We start from the raw sequence: 19,264 nt of genomic DNA on the forward strand, positions 1-19,264 counted from the left end.
AAGATTTTGAGGAAAATGTCTTGAAACATTTGTTTTTGTTAGGAGGACATGGGATTATACTAATGAACATTTGGAAATTGTTCTCTTTTTCTTATCCACATTACATGTTATATCTTCTTCTGACACATGCTTCCATTGAAAGCAAATGAAAATAAAGCTCACTTTTAGGCTTAATTTTTATCGCATCTTAAACCAACGACAAGATGTATTTTAAATAACATAATTACAATTAATGTGGAAAGGTCATATCATAAAATGAGATAATAAGGAATGATGAAGGAAATTCGGGGGATTTCACTATTTTGTTATCTCTCTGACTATTTAGTTGTTTACATATGTCCTTAAACGTTCCTCTTTATCTATTCATTCTTATCAATCCTGTCATTCAGAGATCTTCAACACACACTAATTATAAATAATTTTAAATAGAGGCTGAAATATTTTACCGCTTGATTTCAACACTTAAAAAGAAGATAAAGGACATGAATAAGTAGACGTTCCATCGGTAGACGAGAAAGCCATTCAGTTCATTGTGTTCTCGCTGCCTCATTTCTTTTCTCGGCCACCAGTGTACGAGAAGTTGTTAAGCGCTTGTAACTCTGGGTATCTGAAAAGTTTGTAAAAATATTTTATCGTGACGGATCTCAAGTATAACTTTCTTCCAAAGTTACATTCTGCATAATATTTTTTAAAAAATTGTATTTCAGTTTGGGACTAGTCCATTATTGTAGTTTATATAAACTAGGTCATTAAAAGATTTAGCATTACTTTGTAATCAACATTTAGGTTTGATATTCGGTTATGAAGTTAACCTATCAGATACTGCTAATGGTAATCAGTGTTTTGGTTCAGTCTTTATTATGAACTGAATCTGTTCGGGATAGTTCACAGCAATCAACATATTGATTCATCCTCTTGTCATGAAGTAAGATGTAGTTTATTGAGAAAGAAAAAAATGCAAAGTCTTAATTTTCAAAAAAATTAAGAAGATCTGGTTACATAATAACCAAAGATGTGTGTAACGTTCCTTTTATTTGATTGACAGAAATTTTATTTTCTGAATGAATGAAAGCTTTTATAGAATTTATTGTTATCTATTGTTCAAGAAAATAAACATTGAAAACTTAAACTGTTGTATAGAAATAAATCTGTATTCAATGAAAAATTAAAATATGCCTAAAACGAGATAAGTAATCATAAAATATATTTTAACATTTTTTTCAATGTTGAAAGATCTTTCGTAAATTTTCTATTTTATTTATTTTTCTTAACTTGTTTTAATCTTTTGATAAACATTAAAATTTGCTGTCAGCTATCGATAAAAAAGGAAATCTATATTGATAAATTTAAGTAATGGAAAATATTACAAAGGGATAAACGGATATACCTTCAATAATAAAATTTAGATATACAGTTACGGTATCGATGACAGATGTCACTTTCATATTGCAAGTTTACTTCTTAAAGATGACATTTTTTATCTTTGATTCAATTCTCATTTTATTTGTGGTGTGTCACGTTTGTTCGTTTTATTGGTGATAAGGTTTTCTAAATATTTGGCGTTAGTTGTAAATAATTGTGTGAGTAATGTTTTTCAGAGGTTGTTTATAAGTAGTCGTAACGTTTGTTCTTCATCATAGCAGAGAAAAGAAAAACAGTCGAAGCTCTGAAGTTAAAAAATAAAAATAGAATTAACTAGGCGAAACATAATTAAAGAGTAACCACAACAGAAGTCTTGTGAATGAACAGAAATATAATTAGCTGCACTACATTAATAAAATAGATCAGTATGGTACTAGATTCGAAAACTGAATATTTAGTATACTAGGTAATTGAACAATTATTAAAGAAAGAAAACTGCACAATATAAATATCAAAGGGACATTTAGGGCAGAAGAAAAATACAATACAATATGTGTTAATTGGAAATTTATAAAGCAAATTAAAAGCAGCAGAGCTGTATTCATGTCAAATTTATTAAGCTTTACATTTTCCAAATACATGTTGAGGTATATAGCCTGTGTTTATTATTCTGAATATTCCACTTTTGAGTTTTGTAAGTACGAAATTTTATCTCACGGTTCCTCAAAGAGTTTGTCTTCAATGGGAATGCTGTTGTTACATTGTTGTTTATAATGAGGTCCCTCACTCTGTTTGTTTTATTTAATGTATTTCAAGCTGAATATGCATATTAATTTGTGAATTATAGTACATTTCCATTGATTTATAATCCACCTCTCTGGTACAAAACAGTAACTATGACCCAACGTTCTCCCAGCCAGTCTAATACAGATTATCTCACGTGTAGTGCTCTCTATAGCAAACCTTCTATTAAAGATTCAATTATACCATAAAAATGGAAACAGAACTTAATAAGGTAATTGTAAGAAATCAATGGAAATGTGGTATAATATACAAAAATATTATGTATATTCAGCTTGAAATACATTAAATAAAACAAACGGATATGAAGGACCTCATTATCAGCAACAATTTAACTACAGCATTCACTTTGAAAACAAACTCTTTGAGGAACAATGGCTAATCGAATTATCACTCTAACAGATATGCATGATATTAAAAAGTATGCAAAACTGCATACCTTTGATACAGTGATATTTGCCCTACCTTTGTTGTGTTGAGAACATAAAGTGTGCTCTTTCTGAGAACTGAGAAATATATTTATTGTTTGGTTAGTGTATACTATCATATTATTATTAGTTTAAACACCTCTTCATAATGTAGCTATATTTGAGAAAAATGAGAAATCACAAACTTCCTGGGGTTCACTTTTTCTATCTAACACTTTACTGTTTTACTGGTGTTTACGTGCATAGCATATTTAAGGTACTTTTTATCAGAAAATTGTGATTCTCATTAACTACTAGCTGCGAATGAAGTATTATAAGAGGACAGAAGAAAATGTCTCTAAACATGATGAGAGAACAAAACTAAAACGTTGGCTTAAGTGAATCTTTCATATAATAAAGAAATAGAATTTTTCACACCAAACTATTAAGAATGTGAAATACATTGAATGTTAATAGTAATCCATCTGATACTAGCATTATTAACTTTGTATAGATAGTACTTTAAGGTATTCATATAAAACAACAGTCGGAAATGATATAAATAGTGAGCTTAGTCTAGGAAATAGAGTTTTTAATTTGATAGAAAAGATTAAATATTCAAAGGTAATTTCAGAGAAATGATTCAGTTTTACAAGTTATTTCATCAGTAGAAGTATATTGTTTTTTGACATTTTATCACACAGTAATCTTATACTTGTAGGAATGTCTTGGTTTTGTGTTTGTACCCTTGCGTCGTGAATAGTTTTTTTTCCTCATAAATTGAAAAGTATCATGATTAGAATAATGAAAGTAGGGTATATTATAAATATTATACTAACACACATCTACATAAAGTTTCTATGTAAATTGAAGGACAAAATAGAATTTGTCACTCTATAGAAGCCTATAGAGTGACATACGAACACCTGTAACTATTTACTGTAAGAAAACGTAACTTGAGCATACTTTTAATCAGGCAAGTGCTAAGGATCGTAACACACAACAGTATCTATCCAGGAAAACACTAGCGATCAGAACATAGATGATTGTTTATCTGAGCAAATACTAGAGATATGAACATTGGTTACTATTTATCCAGACGAGTACTAGAAATCAGTAAAACGTGCGCATGCCATGAATCACGAGTAGAATTATGCACTATCTTGGCTAGAACACAGCATGGCATATGAACTATACAAGCAAGAAATGAAAATACTTGTTACTTTCAATTTCAGTTTGGAAGTACATCTAGTTCACATGGTGTTGTTCGTTACTAAGGTATAGTTAGTTCTTTACTTTGGTTTTTCTTTAATTTTTGGCTTACTGTGTTTCTCCAAAGAATATTACAAGATGTAGCTTTCAGTAGGTCCCAGGAACTATGAGGAAAAGAGCACCAATAAAGTTATTGAATGGTGAAGAAGGAAACATTACTGTGTTTTGTAGAAAGACCACAAGACAACCTTTAGAATCTTGACCGTAGGAGTTTGTTTCTGGTGCTGTCATTAGTGAAAATGTACAGTCTCTTACCTTACTGGACATGTTCATTTTCAGGTCACCACTTTAGTTTCATTGGTCAATGGACTTTCAGAATGACCAGTACATTGGAATGATCATATGGAGGTAGTGAGAAGATTTGGCACCAAACTAACACACTTCTGGTTTTGGTTCATGAAACAACAGTTTATCTGTTTACATGTTTTAAGAGCCAAACTAAAATAAGAACTGTCTGAGCTGGATAACTTGGTTACACAGAGTTAACCATTAACATTATGATGAGTTGTATGTGTGACTGCAATGCATCCAAGGGAAGAGAACCTAAAACTTTGCACACATAGTAAGGGGATAGTGTGGGTGTGTACCGAGGTACTATGTGTTAGATTTGACTCAAAAATGTTCTTTATCCTAATTATTCTGCTTTGTAAAGGTCTATAGAAAAGTATCATTTTTCTTTGTCTTACTCAGTGCACTATTTTCAACATAAACTTGGGAACTCTCAACATTTGAAGTAAACTAATTTTGGAAACAGAAACAGTGAATACTACAGAATTTGAAGACTGAAAAAGATTCAGATAAAATCACAGTTATAAAATAATCAAATATGATAAACTAAAGTAAGTCTATTTGTTTTTAAAAAGGGTTGGACTGAATTAAGATTGGAAAATCGTAAAATAAAAATCATTAAAGAATTGGCACATTGGGGTAGCTGTAGAAGTAATTAAAATAAAGAAGACACTTAACTGGTATAGTAAGATCTCAGTTAATCCATTCCTAGGTATGTTTTAGTACTGTATATAGAGTCCAGGTTAAATGGGTTATAGCTAAAATATTCCTGGTTGACCAAGTATGATAATGATTGAAAATGTCTGATGACCAACGCTGTCAGTGAACAAAGGTCATGGAGTGACATTATTCACTGGACAAAGAATGTAAGTTGAAATTCTTAATATGAGTATGCTTTCTTTGTACACATTTCCACTAAATGATCAAGAAAAAAGATGTTTAGCATTAAAGATATCAAATTTGAAGTAAAGAGGACTGGAAGGTTAAACACCAACCATCTAGTGGAAGAAGACTATTGTATTGTTTGAAATGATGAGTCGTACCAATGATGAAAATTAGTAGTCTGTTCTCTTAATTATACTTTTAAAATTAAACAATAAGTTATCCTCTTGTAAACACTCTCAAACTCCTATATTTTGTTTGTTTTAATTAATTTTTTTTTACCTTGTGTTTTCCTTACATCATTACAACATGAACCTGATTTGCATGTTTGTTTGTTTTTTCTATTTATCATTTAATACTGAAACTTATGTTAGTGAACTTTCTATTTGTCTTTCCTACAAGAAAACATCTCTTAAATTGCAACTTCTATAACATTTTGAGAAATAAAAATTTATTCAATGTGTTTAGGTAAAAATAAAATATCTACTATTTCTAAACTATTTGGTTCAGAGACATCTCAAGAAATGTTTCTAGGAACAGAGGGATAAAGTTAAGAGCAATGAATCTGCCATTACAGACAAGTGCTTACAGACTTGATCATTTATGATTTGTAAGATTCATTTAAGTCACATTGTAGATTTGCAACTATATATACTCCATAATAGTAAATGTTGGTTTGTTATTTTAGGTTCTTAACCCTGCAGGAGAATTTCACCCTACATGAAACTGCTGCTTATATAGGTGCAGTAATCTGAAATTGTATAAAGCACATTATTTCAATGGCATTTACTGTATATGTATACTAAGAACAATACATCTCTGTGGTAACCTGCTGCTGATATTACCAGCAAGCAGCAACATGTTAACCCAATCACATTATGTCAGGGTTTACAGAATGTCATCAAGACCACATAGATTTCTTTGAAAACCTGACTGACAATTGTCATATTTTATATCCAAGAAGGTGCTGTGGTAGTGACATTTTCCAATATTAAGCTACAAGGTAGGTATTTCGAGGTTTTAAGTAAAGCTGCTGATAAACCTAGCAATTTTTATTGAACTCATAATCAAGTATTCTTTATAAACATAATAAAGGAGAATCAAAATTAATTTAATGCATCACTTCTTAGCTTGCAACCTGAGCAAATATAATTATTGTCAGAAAACAACAAAATTATAAACCCTGTCAATTTGAAACTCCTTCAAAGTTAATGAGCATATTGTTTTTTTTTGTAACTACAAAAGGGTAACAAATTGTAAATAATGGAAAAGTAATCAAAAGTTTTAATGACATAACAAAATCTAAAATATCATCAAATGTTTATACCATAATATTTTAGTAGTATTAAAAAAGGTAAACAAGTTCATGCTTTTATGGCTTTATGTTATGCACAAAAAACACTTTTACAGGGGCATAAAAACTGTTAATGCTTACTTCCTTTAAAATTTATCATGAGTAAAACTTGCTGAAGACAGCGGTTGTATAGACTTATGAAAAGTTAACAAATGTTTGAAAATATCTAGATATTATTATTTTTGACTAGAATTTCTTCTTTATGTCTGCCTTAGAAATTTCCATGCTACTTGTGAAGTTCTGCTGATTGTGTGAGTGACCTCACACAGGTCGTGTAGTAATTATGGATTATAGTCATGTTGACTAATTGTTTTTTCAATTATGTTGTGATGCTTCTTGTTTGGTGATGTTGTTTTGTCTGGTGCACATGGGATGGTGTGTAAGGCAGAGGTGAGACTGTTTCTTGTTTCTGTTTTTTATAGTATTCTTTGGCTAGTGTATCAAATATGTTTTTGAAATAACCAAATACTTTGTTGAGGTCAGAAAATGACTGATTTGGGGTATATTCAGTGGTGATGCACACCAACACACACACACATCCTGAATAGATCAGATGTATTTAAGTTGGGTCTGATAAAGGCAAATTCTGGATGTTATTTATCTCATTTTACTGCTTTAATATCATGCTGAAAAGGTGTGGTCAGTTCTGTAACAACTGACATTCAAATCTGTAACAACACAGAAAGGTAAAATACTACTCTTTATATTATGACATAGGTTTTTTCTGTCACTTTTCCTTGCTTGTGGAGAATGAAGTTAATGTTAGATAACACTGCACAACAAAGTTTTTGCTTCTTGAACACTGTTGGGTGTTCCTTGTAGAGTTTTGGCTGCTGATAACGAAAATCACATCCACATTTGCCCATTACCTACAGTTTCATTAAAATCTTCAGTTTTGCAACCATGGGAAAACAATATCAGGGCAACTGGAATTTGTCAATGCTTGCTGACTACTGTTGGGCACTGCAATATGATGCACCAGACATTGAATACAAACAAAAATCAGGAGCAAAACACTTTTAATTATGTTGAACTTAATAGCGTATTACAAACATAAACACAATTAAATAAGTTATTGCCAGTAAACAGTTAACTGTCTATTTCTCAAAGTTTCTACATGATGAAGCAAAACCAAAACTGTATTTGTGCATACCCACCAGGTACCTGTCACAATCAGCAAAACCTTTTCAGGAAGCAAAACATTTAAAAAAATTTATTGTGCAGTGTAATTTGTGTATGGAGTAAAAAGGTTTATTATCTTAATTGTACCTAATACAAAAGCTAGATTAGACTAGCTTTCCCATAAGTTATTTCTATGTAATTCAATAGAGAGTGTGAGCAAGAAATTTTGGAATTTATATATTCCCATTGTTGTATGACTTTCAACATAACAAGTACATGATATGTATCTCAGGACAACTGATTATACCAAAATAAAGCTGAGAACAATGTTTTGACCTTCTCAGGTCATCTTCAGAATAACAAAGAAGGAGTTTGCAACAGTTGTTCTGAAATACATTTTACTTCAAGTTGGTTTCTCACGAAATGCGTGATATATTGTTAATCACTTAACCTCCCCCTACATGTTGATATGGCATGTTTTTGTAAACATATAAATACAAAAATTTTGATTTTTTTTCTCTTTTCCCATTATTGCATTTGCTTGTTTTGACGTGGTGTAAAATGAGCAGGAGAATATGTCAATGTGAGGTTTCATAGTACTAACAAACATAGGATTTTATAGTTAACTGAAGACTTTTAAGAATTACTACATGAAGTGTTATTAATACAGATTATCTTTGGATGCATCAATGATCTGGCTGTCTAAGTAGGTCATAAAGGTTTTTAAGATTTTATTTCTTAGAAATAGCAAATAATAACGTAAGTTGAATCTTTCAGACTGAGTTATTCAAGAAAAAGTTAAAATACTCTCCAGAATTATTATGGTTTTTATACCTTATGTATTATATAGAAACTGAAATACATCATGATGTATTCAACCATATCAATATTGCTCTTGATACATAGTCTTAAATGTGTTTAAAGATGGAACCTCTTTGCTTTCTACTTTTAGAGATACATTTCCCTGACTTTGAAATCCTGACATAAGTAAGGAATTTTTTAGAATTAGTCATATATAAAAGAATTTCTAAAGTGTGGAACATCAGGTTCACAATTTCACCCATTTAAGGTTCTAAATATTTATTTTTTAGTGTTTTTTAAGGTCTGGCACTAAAATTATACTAATTTTTTCACTTGTAATTAGTGAGAGTTAAATATTTTCTTTAGGAATGGTTGTAAAAAATGCAGTTTTATTGCATATGAATTCTGCAGTTATAACACTTAGCAGAGACATAAATCAGGTAGATAATTGTGACTAACCAACAATAATTGGCTTTACAAGTACAATGAAATTATTAACATAGCTAATATTGATGTAACTTTGTTGAATGTTATTTTTATACATTTTAAAAATGCATGTTGGGACATTTTATCTGTTTTATAACTTTAAAAAATTAAAACTTATGTAACAAGTTGTGGTACAAGTATTGTGTACATATTAACTGAAAGCATGAATTATTATACTGTACATAGCTATCTTTAATATTAAATTAGTTTTCATAATTTTTGTGTGTTTTTCAATACTTAGGTCACTGATATTCTTAGGGTGAATAAAAACAAGCGATAAAAGTCTGCTTCATGTAAATCACACACCACAGCATTGAAGTGTTTTATCTTGTTACTCTTAACATGGATACAGTTCAGTTATATTCATTTCTTGCAGAAAGGTGATATAACTATTTTAATTTCAGGAACTGATCCTAAATCTGTACTGTGTGTTTTTTATAAGTAAGGACAGTGTAAGGAAGGTGACAAATGCAAGTTTTCCCATAATGATGTTGAAAGTGAGAATGAAAAGAATAGTATTTACGTAGACTTGAGAGATGAAGGTAATGTAGTTTATCTTGTTATCTATGCATCTATTATCTACTAAAAACATAAAGTATAAAGGTCTTTTAAATCAACTGTACAGTTTTCTGTGTTTGTATTATTAGTGTTAAACTACTGAAGCATTTTAAGAGTTTAAATGGCAATCTTCAGTTGTACCTTTTAGAAAATTAATGAAGATAAATCTAATTCTGTTAAGGGTTTATATCTTTCTTTTCAAATATAAAATGTTTAAATTCTATATTTTTTGGTCAAGATTAATTTTTATCTAATAAATAATTTGGATTTCAATCAGTTAATTATTATTGACTGCACTTGATAAACCAGAATAAACATATGATGTCACAGAAGAATATTCCTGTAGCTTTCAAATTGTCAAAAATATTTTCAGAAATAAAACCACAACAACAAAAGAAACAAAATTCCTGTCTCTGGTATTTTTCCTCTTTTCCCTGAGTCTTACATTAAGAACATTTGTTCACAATCATGAGAGCTCTGGGTATCTAATATGTTGATAAACCAAATTACTGCTGCAGTAATATATGATCAGTGTATTGACGATAGAAATTCCCATTATAGCTGAACGTGCTACTGGTAAGATTTCCCAGGAATTTAGTTCAAAGTTATATACAGACTTTAATTCTTAGGAAATTAGATTCATGGGTTTGGCCAGTGATTTCTTCTTCTTTTCAGTAAAACAATGTTTCTAAGGAAGAATGTAATCAATGAGAGGACATTTGGACTCTCTATTTTTTTTAAATTTTTATTTTAGCCTGTCATATTCCACACCATTTCAAGAGTTTTAGTTTTCCACTACTTTTCATGCTTCCAAGTTGTTTGCTATGGTAGAGAATTACTCTTCTCATACTTTTGTTTCTGTTGGTACCAGTTCTACCAGGGGACCAGTACATGTTGATAAACTTTACCATGCTTCAAATCTGGTTGATATACCTGTGGTAGTTGTGACTCAGATGTCATTTGTGTGGCTTTACTCTTATTTACACATGAGAGAATTGTACATGCAGTAAAGCCTTTTGTCAAAGTTCATAAAAACCACTAACTCATTTTCTGACATGCACAAACAAAGAAACTTTATATAAAGAAATCAGTTGTTAAACAAAAAACACCATTTTTTATTACACAGTGTAAAAAAATGCAGTCATCAATGTGTAGGACATAAACAACCTTTAGAGAACATTTCAACAACCATAAATCTTCTATTAACATTGAAAATGATCTCCCAGTTGCTCAGCACTTTTCCCAACCCACTTGGTTATATGATTTATCATTTCACTTCTATCAAGACTTCTTGAACCTACGTGTTTTTTTATCATGAATGATGTGTTTAAAATGCTTTACGTTTCTCAATGACCAACTATTAGAGCTGTAAGGATTATTGTTTATTTCTTGTTGCTCTAATTCTGAATTTTTACCATATGATATATACAGTAAATATATATATATATGATAAAAACTTATTTTAATTTTTTTTAGTGATAATATAATCATTTTAAACAATCCACTTAACTCTGCACACAGTAGCAATTCTTGTGTGCCTACTCTTGAGTTTTGCTCATGCCACTAACCTTGAACTATTTCCCACCTAAACCACATGTTTTGACATGAATTCCATTAGTACATAACACAGTCATCATGTAGTAATATCCCTTCACCAGTAGGAAGGTCAAACATCCTCCATGCTCATGGGTCCCTACAAGAACTTGCACTTGAAATTATCTTTGTTCATAATTTAGGCACATTCATTTTTTAACTTTGAAAGATTTTGAGCAATCTTTGTGATTCATTTGTTAATCTATTTTATCAAGTTACTATCTTTTTGATAATATCTTATGACTTTCTGAAATGTACAATCGTTTCTTTTCATGGTTTCTGTGCAAGTGAGATCTATTTGTGTGTGACACCCTTTTCTCTGTCATTTACATTCCCCAGTCTTCCATACATGATTTACGTCTTGCTCCACTCATTTGCCATGAGGTCTTCAAGATGCTCTTCTTTCCTTGAAGTCTTGAGTGGAAGTTTCTTTCCATCATTTTATCATATCTTTACTCAATCATCTTTACCATTCCTTGACCCATGTACACTTGTTATTTTATAATTTCCTTTTCTCACTCTCTCTGCCTCCTCTGACCATACTCTTCTCCCAGGGGGTTATCCTTTGTCTGCTCTATTGGTAGCTACCTCTAAACTTTGAACCTAGTTGAATTGATTTTTTTATCTTTTCTACTCACTTCATAACCAACCTTTTCATCACTTTGGTTTCTACCCTTTGTCTATCGTCTCTTCCTCCTATTCCTCTCTCCCTATTGTTTTTCTTCTGTTTTCTGATCCTTAGCACCATTGTCTTAATGACACAGTGTTAGAGCTTTTGGCTTTAAATGCCTTATAGAAGGTTATTTTTCCCTTTATGGGTTACTGCTCCCACCTCTGTGTTGAACCCTGAATCTTGGAAACTGATATCTTCTCTTTGTACTTCTCTAAACCACTTCTGATGATTCCCTTGTTCCAAATATAGGAATTTCACTGTCTTAATATATTGTTTTGGCCCAACCTTTAAATTAAGCTGGTCGATGTCTTCGATACCTTTTATCACCTTCCAATAATCCCATCATCACAATACACACTATTTTGAGGCATGACTCTTGCTCCTAATGTCTCTAGCCATGTTATGAGGGCTTTAACTTGCTATATTCACAGTCTTGGCCTTTGTTTCTTTTCCATTCTGGACACATGGCTGCATTTTGCTTTTACCTTTTCTTCAGGTACATTCATTATTAATTAAGAAACAATTTCTCTGAAAAGGCATGTCTAAATTTTTGGGTTGTTTCTGACTCTTATATTTGTTCCTTTTTTCTCCATTTCTTATTTGGGCTCATCCATTTTCACTTTGTTTGCAAATTATGGAATATCTGGTTACCTGAGCTCTTTTGATCCAGTGGTCACATAACGAACAGTCTGGCTGTATACACCATCTTGCTTGTGCTATTCATTTCTATATGTGTTCCCTGCCATCTCCCCCCTCTCCCTCCCAGTGTCTTGTTGAAGTTCTGTAACACCCCTTGTCAAGTTCTGTTGATAGCACATTATTGACCAGCTCTTTCTTGGTTTCCTCTTTTTCCAACTTGCTTTATTACTCTTTCATCTGGGAATGTTGTCCTTTATTGTTCACATGTGGGATTGTCCTTTTTTTTTTTCTCAATGGACACTTTCTCATGTTGTATTGCCCTTCTTTCATACTGCTTGATTCATGCTTTCACTCTAGGATCCCAAACACAGTTGGTAATGGTCTGTCCAGATGAACTCCTTACTGTAGAGGTAGTTCTGGAAATTTTTAATGGTAAAAAATGATGGCTAGACACGCTGATTCAGTAACAGAGTAGTTCTCACTACTTAACAACTTTTCACTTGTATGTATTACTGGAAACGGTCCATCTCTATATTATTGTAAGAGCACTTTCCCAATTTCAAAGACTGAAGCATCAGCCTAAACAGTCAATGGTTTTTTGAAGTCTGGAATGCAACCAGGTGTCGCCATTTCCACATTACTTTGTTCGATAAGCCTTTCTTGGTTAGGTTAGTCAATGGTGCACTAATTTCAACATAATTTGGGATGAATTTCCTGTAATATCAAAATAAATCCAGAAAGGATCTGACTTGTTGCTTTTTTAGTCAGAGCTAATGTATCTTGTATTTGGAATACCTTCTTTTCCATGGCTGTCTTTAAGTCCCAGCACATAATATGCAGTGTAGCATTTGGATGGTCTGATGGTGAGACCTGCTTCTCTCACATGTTGTAACAGCTTTCTATATTTCTTTATATAGTCTTCCCATTTTACAGTATGTGTCAGGATGGCATCTGCATAGTGCTTGATATTGGTGGTATTGCACAGCACCCTCCTTGTTATGCAGTTGAATGTTTCTGCAGAGTTTACTTGGCACCTGCTGAAATTGGTAACATCCATCTAGTATTAAAAATGCTGTCTTCTCTGTAAATCCTGTCTTCATTAGAATTTGGCAATAACCTTTACTGCAATTGATCTTTGAAGAGAACCTGACCTTATAGTTTCTAGGTTTACCATTGATTCAGAGTTGAACTTCATCACAAGATTTAGCTTTTGGAAATTTATTTAGAAACAGTTAACCTATCTCTAATTTTTGAGATTAAAACTGGTAAATGGTAGGCTGAATTTGAAGGCTTAACAATTCTAGCTTCCAACATTACCTCAGCTTCCTGCTTTGTAAGGTATTTCATTGCATAAGGCATCTGAAAGGGCTTCACTTTAGTTGGATGCCATGTTGTTGTGTTGAACAAGGCCTATCATTCCTGGTCTATCCATGAAGATATCTCTTCTCTTTCCATTCTTTTATCAAAATTTGACATGGTTATATATCATGTAATTTCCATGCTATTTGCACTTTTACTATAGTTGTGCACATATTGGTCTATTTATTTCCACTGTCCTTCACATTTTCTTCTTCCACAACATACCACTGTGTTATCATGGCTGTGGTTTACCAAATGTTATACACTTACTTAATAGTAATGTAAATTTATAGGTGTGTTGGGCTACAAAATTTTCTACAGTTGATATCTCTGACTTGCTGGCAGCAAAACTGACAAAAAATGAACAACATGCACTCCACTTGTTTTTTAAAATAATATATGTTTGAAACAAGTTAAATGTATGTACAAAATTATTTGCACTATGGAAATAATATCTGTATCTTAGACACTATACAGTTTTCTTTTTATTGTCCAAAGTACACTTAAGCCAATTCAATTGTTTTAGAATTCAGTTAACAAGCTAAACTTTTATTTCTTTTATTCACAGTAGTGTCATGATATCACATGAGCGACTATGGTTGTATCCTTAACTTTCAGTATTATTCTGTTTTTTGTATCCAATTATCATCTCTCTTTTGTTGAAGTCCACATATGTGGGTTCAATTGGTTTAGAACACCCTTTATGAGACATTATTCTCCTTATCTCTTTCAAACTTTAAATTTCACCCTAACCTACCAACCATTCACTCCCACAACAGTTAACTTTACAAAGTCTAGCTTTTCTGTGGCAGAAGTTCTCTCTCATGTGACTTTTACTCTTTTTTCATTCATCTAGTTGTAGTTATTTATACATGTATCACAGTCTTGACATCACTGGATTTCAAACACAGTGTTCAATAGTCTCAACATCAGTGAGTTAGAAAGTAAATTAATTAGTAACACTACCTGCACTAAACAGTCTTATATTCAAGTTGGTGTAAAGATTAGGCACAAGTTTTCTCTGAATACTTTGTTATTACATTATTATTGAATAATATCATAATTTTATAAAGTTATATTTCCTGCATATAAATCGTTATCTGTATGCATTCATAACATTACATCTTGTTCTCTGTAATTTATAAAATTGTGTTCTCTGTGTGCTTTTATAATATTATATCTAATTTTTTACAATTGTGTCATTACATTCTGTGTACTTCAAGAGAGCAGCTCTTAGGTCTAACTTGACAAGAATTTCATTTTAAACATTTTTGGCCTGGAAAAAGAAAAAGGTGTTTTATTTTCTATCTATCCACACTTCAATACACGTTCACTTATTGAATTTCATATTTTGTACTCTTGTCTTCCTCTTTTCATGTTTATGAAGGATGGTATACTTTTAAAATATTTTCATATAAATGTACATAAGTTGGTATCATTGTTTTAAGTTATTTAGATTCTTTATACACTAGACTTTATTGACTGGTAACAATTTAGATCTTTATTACATTCTTTTAACGAAAACGTGTGTGAAGTGTAACAATTAATATATAAATTTGGGAAATAAGTACATACATATATATAAAGTATAAAAGACATCATGTACAAAAATTTTTATTTCTGTCATGTATGTTCAATATTTAATTAAAATATATTTTGTAAGCATAGTATCAACAAAAAACAACAACATTATTTTGGTTTTGTAGATAGCAGAGAAGAAGGAAAAAGCTCAAGTGGAACAGGACAGGAAAAAACTAGAGTTTAAAGCTGGTCGTCACATTGGTATAAGTATTGTAAAACTGTGTGACTGTCATCATATGATGAGTATTATTAGTAAGTTAAAGTTTGTTGACCATCATCTTGGTGTAATTGTAATAGATGAACTCTACTGGTCATCCCTTAATTCAATGAAATATAACTGCATGTTATCATCATAGTGTATCTATTGTAAATATTGATATTGTTTAATTGACATAAGAAGTAAGTGATCAACAATGTGTAAAATCATTCTTGAAATTACTGATCATCACTGTGATATAAATAATAATATATTTATTTTCAACATAGCTTGTACTTTGCTTTAGAAGAGGTAAGCTAACCTTAAAAATAGCAAGACAACTTGATGGAGAATTTTAATATTATATGGTACAAAATGCATTATTAATGAATGTGGTCATAGTGCATATTTAAACTTGTCAAGTTTATTCTTTTCACTGTTAAGTATGTTGATCTGAAGAGTAATCTAGAATCTTCATCGTTATGAGTCTTCAAACAGCTCAGTGGACGAGAGATGTTTACATTCAGCCCAGACTTGCCTGAAGAAGGATAGATGGGTGAAGATGAGGCAGCATGTGATCTATTTCCTGGAGAAGATAGTGAGGTATTAATATTTCATTTATTATCAAAGCATGAGGTCTTGTTTGCATGCTATTTTATCTCTTAAGGATTTTTTTGGAAATGTTATTAAGGAATTTTGCTTAATTAAACAGTACGTGTTTTATCCAGTTCATTAATATCATTTGATATCATAGTTTGTTTATTCAAAGAGAAAAAAAAAAAGTTGTACAGTGTAACATTTATATATTTTTATTTCTGTCTCCACATTACAGGCTGTGGTATCACAAGGATGTTGGAAGGATTCTCTTTATCCAAAAAAGACATAATTTTCATCTCTCTCTTTTTTGATTAATACCAGCAAACTTGATTGTTAGTGTTGACACATCAGTGAACAGTTTTTGTAGCTGGGAAATTGAAAATTGATTTTAAAAGGCTTTTATAGTTTTGGAGGAAATAAAAATGCACATTTAAACTCAAACCAGAAGTTTAAAAAATACACACATTAATTTGCTTTCATGGTTAAAAACATGAAATAAATACCTCATTCAAAATATTTTATGAAAAGTGAATGAAATAATGAACAAAACTGCCTATGGATATTGTATTAAAGAAAGGACATTAGGTGTTTAATGAGTCGGTTTACAATCATTGTAAATGGCGAACTTTCTTCATTGAATGTGAAGTTTTAAGTCAAGTTCTAGAAAAGTCAATTACTTATGAAGAATCAGTCCCAGTTCCAGATTTTTCTTAACTGGAAAGGGGGGCAGTGAGACATATGCTGGGATTAAATCTGAAATTATGGTAAAACTAAATTTGTGGACAGTAGTAGCTTTAGGGTTAGAGAACTATTTTAGCCTCCTCCCACCAGTGCTAGCTCTGTTAAGAAATATAATTGAAAAATTAATATATATAAATATTACTTTTAAATTTTGTCTATGTCAATGCTGTGTATGAAATATATTTATCATAAAATTTGAGGGCATTGGAACATATAAAAATTTAATCTTTGTAAACTTTCTTTGCAATTGCAGAACTGTGATTCATATGTGGACCTAACAGCTGAGACCCTTATCCTGCAAGCAAATGTAGGATTAACATTAACTAATCTTCATGAAGTGGACAGAAGAAAAGCAAACCTATATGGTAAGGAGATGAACTCAGTGTCAAGTATGTACTGCATTAAGAAGTAACTATTATAGTAGGGAGTTGTGCCTTAAATTTAATTCAAGTGTCTGTTGAAGTTGGAAAGTTATAGTTAAGATTTAATGTGAAGTATCAATTTTAATAAGAGAATTGTTGACAAAATTTGAAAAAGTATGTTATAATAATATGAAGTTAGAGCATAATATAAATTAGCTGTTAAAGTAAAATATTGTTAAAACCATTATTATTAACTGTAATAATAATTAATTTGTATTTAATGGTTATTAATTAAAAAAAAATGTTTAGAGCATAATATAAATTAGCTGTTAAAGTAAGATATTGTTAAAACCATTATTATTAACTGTAATAATAATTAATTTGTATTTAATGGTTATTAATTAAAAAAAAAGATGTTTAGACTTATTTAATGAAAACACAAATATTTCATTTTCAGAAAAACTGACATTGAAAATGTTAAAAGAAAGGTCTGTCTGTGAAAGGTAGTTTGCAAATTTTTGTACAGATACTAAAAAGCCTGAATGAAGGTTATAGCTAATAAGAATGATAAATGTATTGATATATGTAAAAATTATATATTTGCTTTGTTACTTATTGTCAATGTTTCAAAATGTATTGAGAAAAATCAGGACAGATTATGTTGATTAAATATCATGTAGATAATTACATCAGTAATTGTTGGTATCATTGTTGTTAGTGGTATTTTGTACTAACATGGTGTTCATTATGATTGTTTTATTAAATGAATTTGTAGGAGAGGAGGGGAAGCTTCCTGAAGCAGCTGGTTGAGAAGATCATCTTGCTGCTACAGTAGATGGAGAAGCTGTACCAATCAGTGAAAACCTATCTGATGAAGAATTGGATGTGGAGTAACCAATGTGTAATAAGTAGAAATCTTATGAAGTTATAATGTCTGAAACTTAACTGTAGTGTGTGTAACTGAACATTGACAGTGACTTGTGTCTCCCAGATTCTTCTTGAAGATAATTTCAAGATTGTTTTACTAAGTGCTAATGCTTTACCACAGGTATGATCTATACCACTAGTAGATGTCTGCTCTTCATTTATTTATTACTTACCTACCTATAGCTGAACATTTTTTGTTAATAGTTAAAAAAAACACATTCTATTGAACTTTATGTTTTACCTTTTGTTATTTTGTTCAAAGCAAGTTACAAAGATTGGTTTAAGCAATTTATTGCTCATTGCAGTGAATAATATAGTGTTTCTGAAATTTTAATGCTAAAGTTACCTTAAAAACAAACATAACATTAGATTGATAAAATGTTTTAAGTAAAACAAGATATAACAGGAGTAAATATGATTTGTAAAGAACAATAATCTTTCTATCTTTAGGAATTTGGTTGTGAAATGTATATTTTTCATTAAATATCAAGTTATAAATATTCATTATTGCAAAATAAATGGTGAAAAAAATGAAGCAGTGTCAGTTTAATTCATTGATTGGCACACATCAAATAGTGTTTTTAATTTTTGTAAATGCATAGTTGTATTTATTGAATACAAAAGATATTTAATCAATAATCATAAAAGTAATATGGTCTGAACACATATTTAGTTACCTGTGCTCATATCGTGGAATGTTTTTATTTCTGATCTATGTAAAAGACTTGCTTTGATCATAAGTTGAAATTAATTCTATACCAATTTCTTGTGATATCCTGATCAATTTCTAATTTAATTGTATTTACGATAACATCAGGTTAATGCATACATATTTTACAAATAACCGAATGTTACTAATAGTTATTTCTCGTCCATGTTCAAGGTTTGAAAGTGAGCCTAATCCCCAAACTTAGTAATTCAGTTTTTAAATGTACAAATAGTTTTTCTGTATATTTTTATTTTAATTATGGAATTTTAAGCATAATTCTAACATAGTAAACTATGAAAACTGAATACATTTATTTAATGGTTTGTCCTATTTTATTGCAAAAAGGCAACTACTGGATGAAGTAGTTTCAAACTTCAAAATTACTTTTATGAATCGTATAACTTGTTCAAATAAAAGTTAACATTTTTATACTGAAACCACATTTCAGATAGGTATTTACCTCTTCTCACCTCAAAGCTGTTTCAATCTTGATTTGCTCTCTAAACATTGCCAAAAAAAACATTTCACCTAGCTCATCAGTCTTTCAAAACATG

At 30.7% G+C, this 19,264-nt stretch overlaps 1 protein-coding gene and 1 long non-coding RNA gene across 16 annotated transcripts in view; both read left to right on the forward strand.

The window, feature by feature from the left end:
* Positions 1-19,264, forward strand: part of LOC143243070 (uncharacterized) — a 698,461-nt gene that overhangs the window by 23,848 nt on the left and 655,349 nt on the right. The window lies entirely within an intron of this gene.
* On the forward strand, positions 1,421-18,499 carry LOC143242530 (uncharacterized). 6 transcript variants are annotated; one of them, XR_013022867.1, is made up of 5 exons: positions 1,428-1,580; positions 9,180-9,317; positions 15,304-15,430; positions 15,873-15,977; positions 16,966-17,310. It is a non-coding gene; the product is annotated as an uncharacterized LOC143242530 (long non-coding RNA). The 6 variants fall into 6 exon arrangements; XR_013022866.1 differs by having other exon boundaries at positions 1,429-1,580; positions 15,862-15,977; XR_013022864.1 differs by lacking the exon at positions 16,966-17,310 and having other exon boundaries at positions 1,421-1,509; positions 15,304-15,917.

Source organism: Tachypleus tridentatus, unplaced genomic scaffold (assembly GCF_004210375.1).
Source record: "Tachypleus tridentatus isolate NWPU-2018 unplaced genomic scaffold, ASM421037v1 Hic_cluster_2, whole genome shotgun sequence".
Classification (NCBI taxonomy): Eukaryota; Metazoa; Arthropoda; class Merostomata; order Xiphosura; family Limulidae; genus Tachypleus; species Tachypleus tridentatus.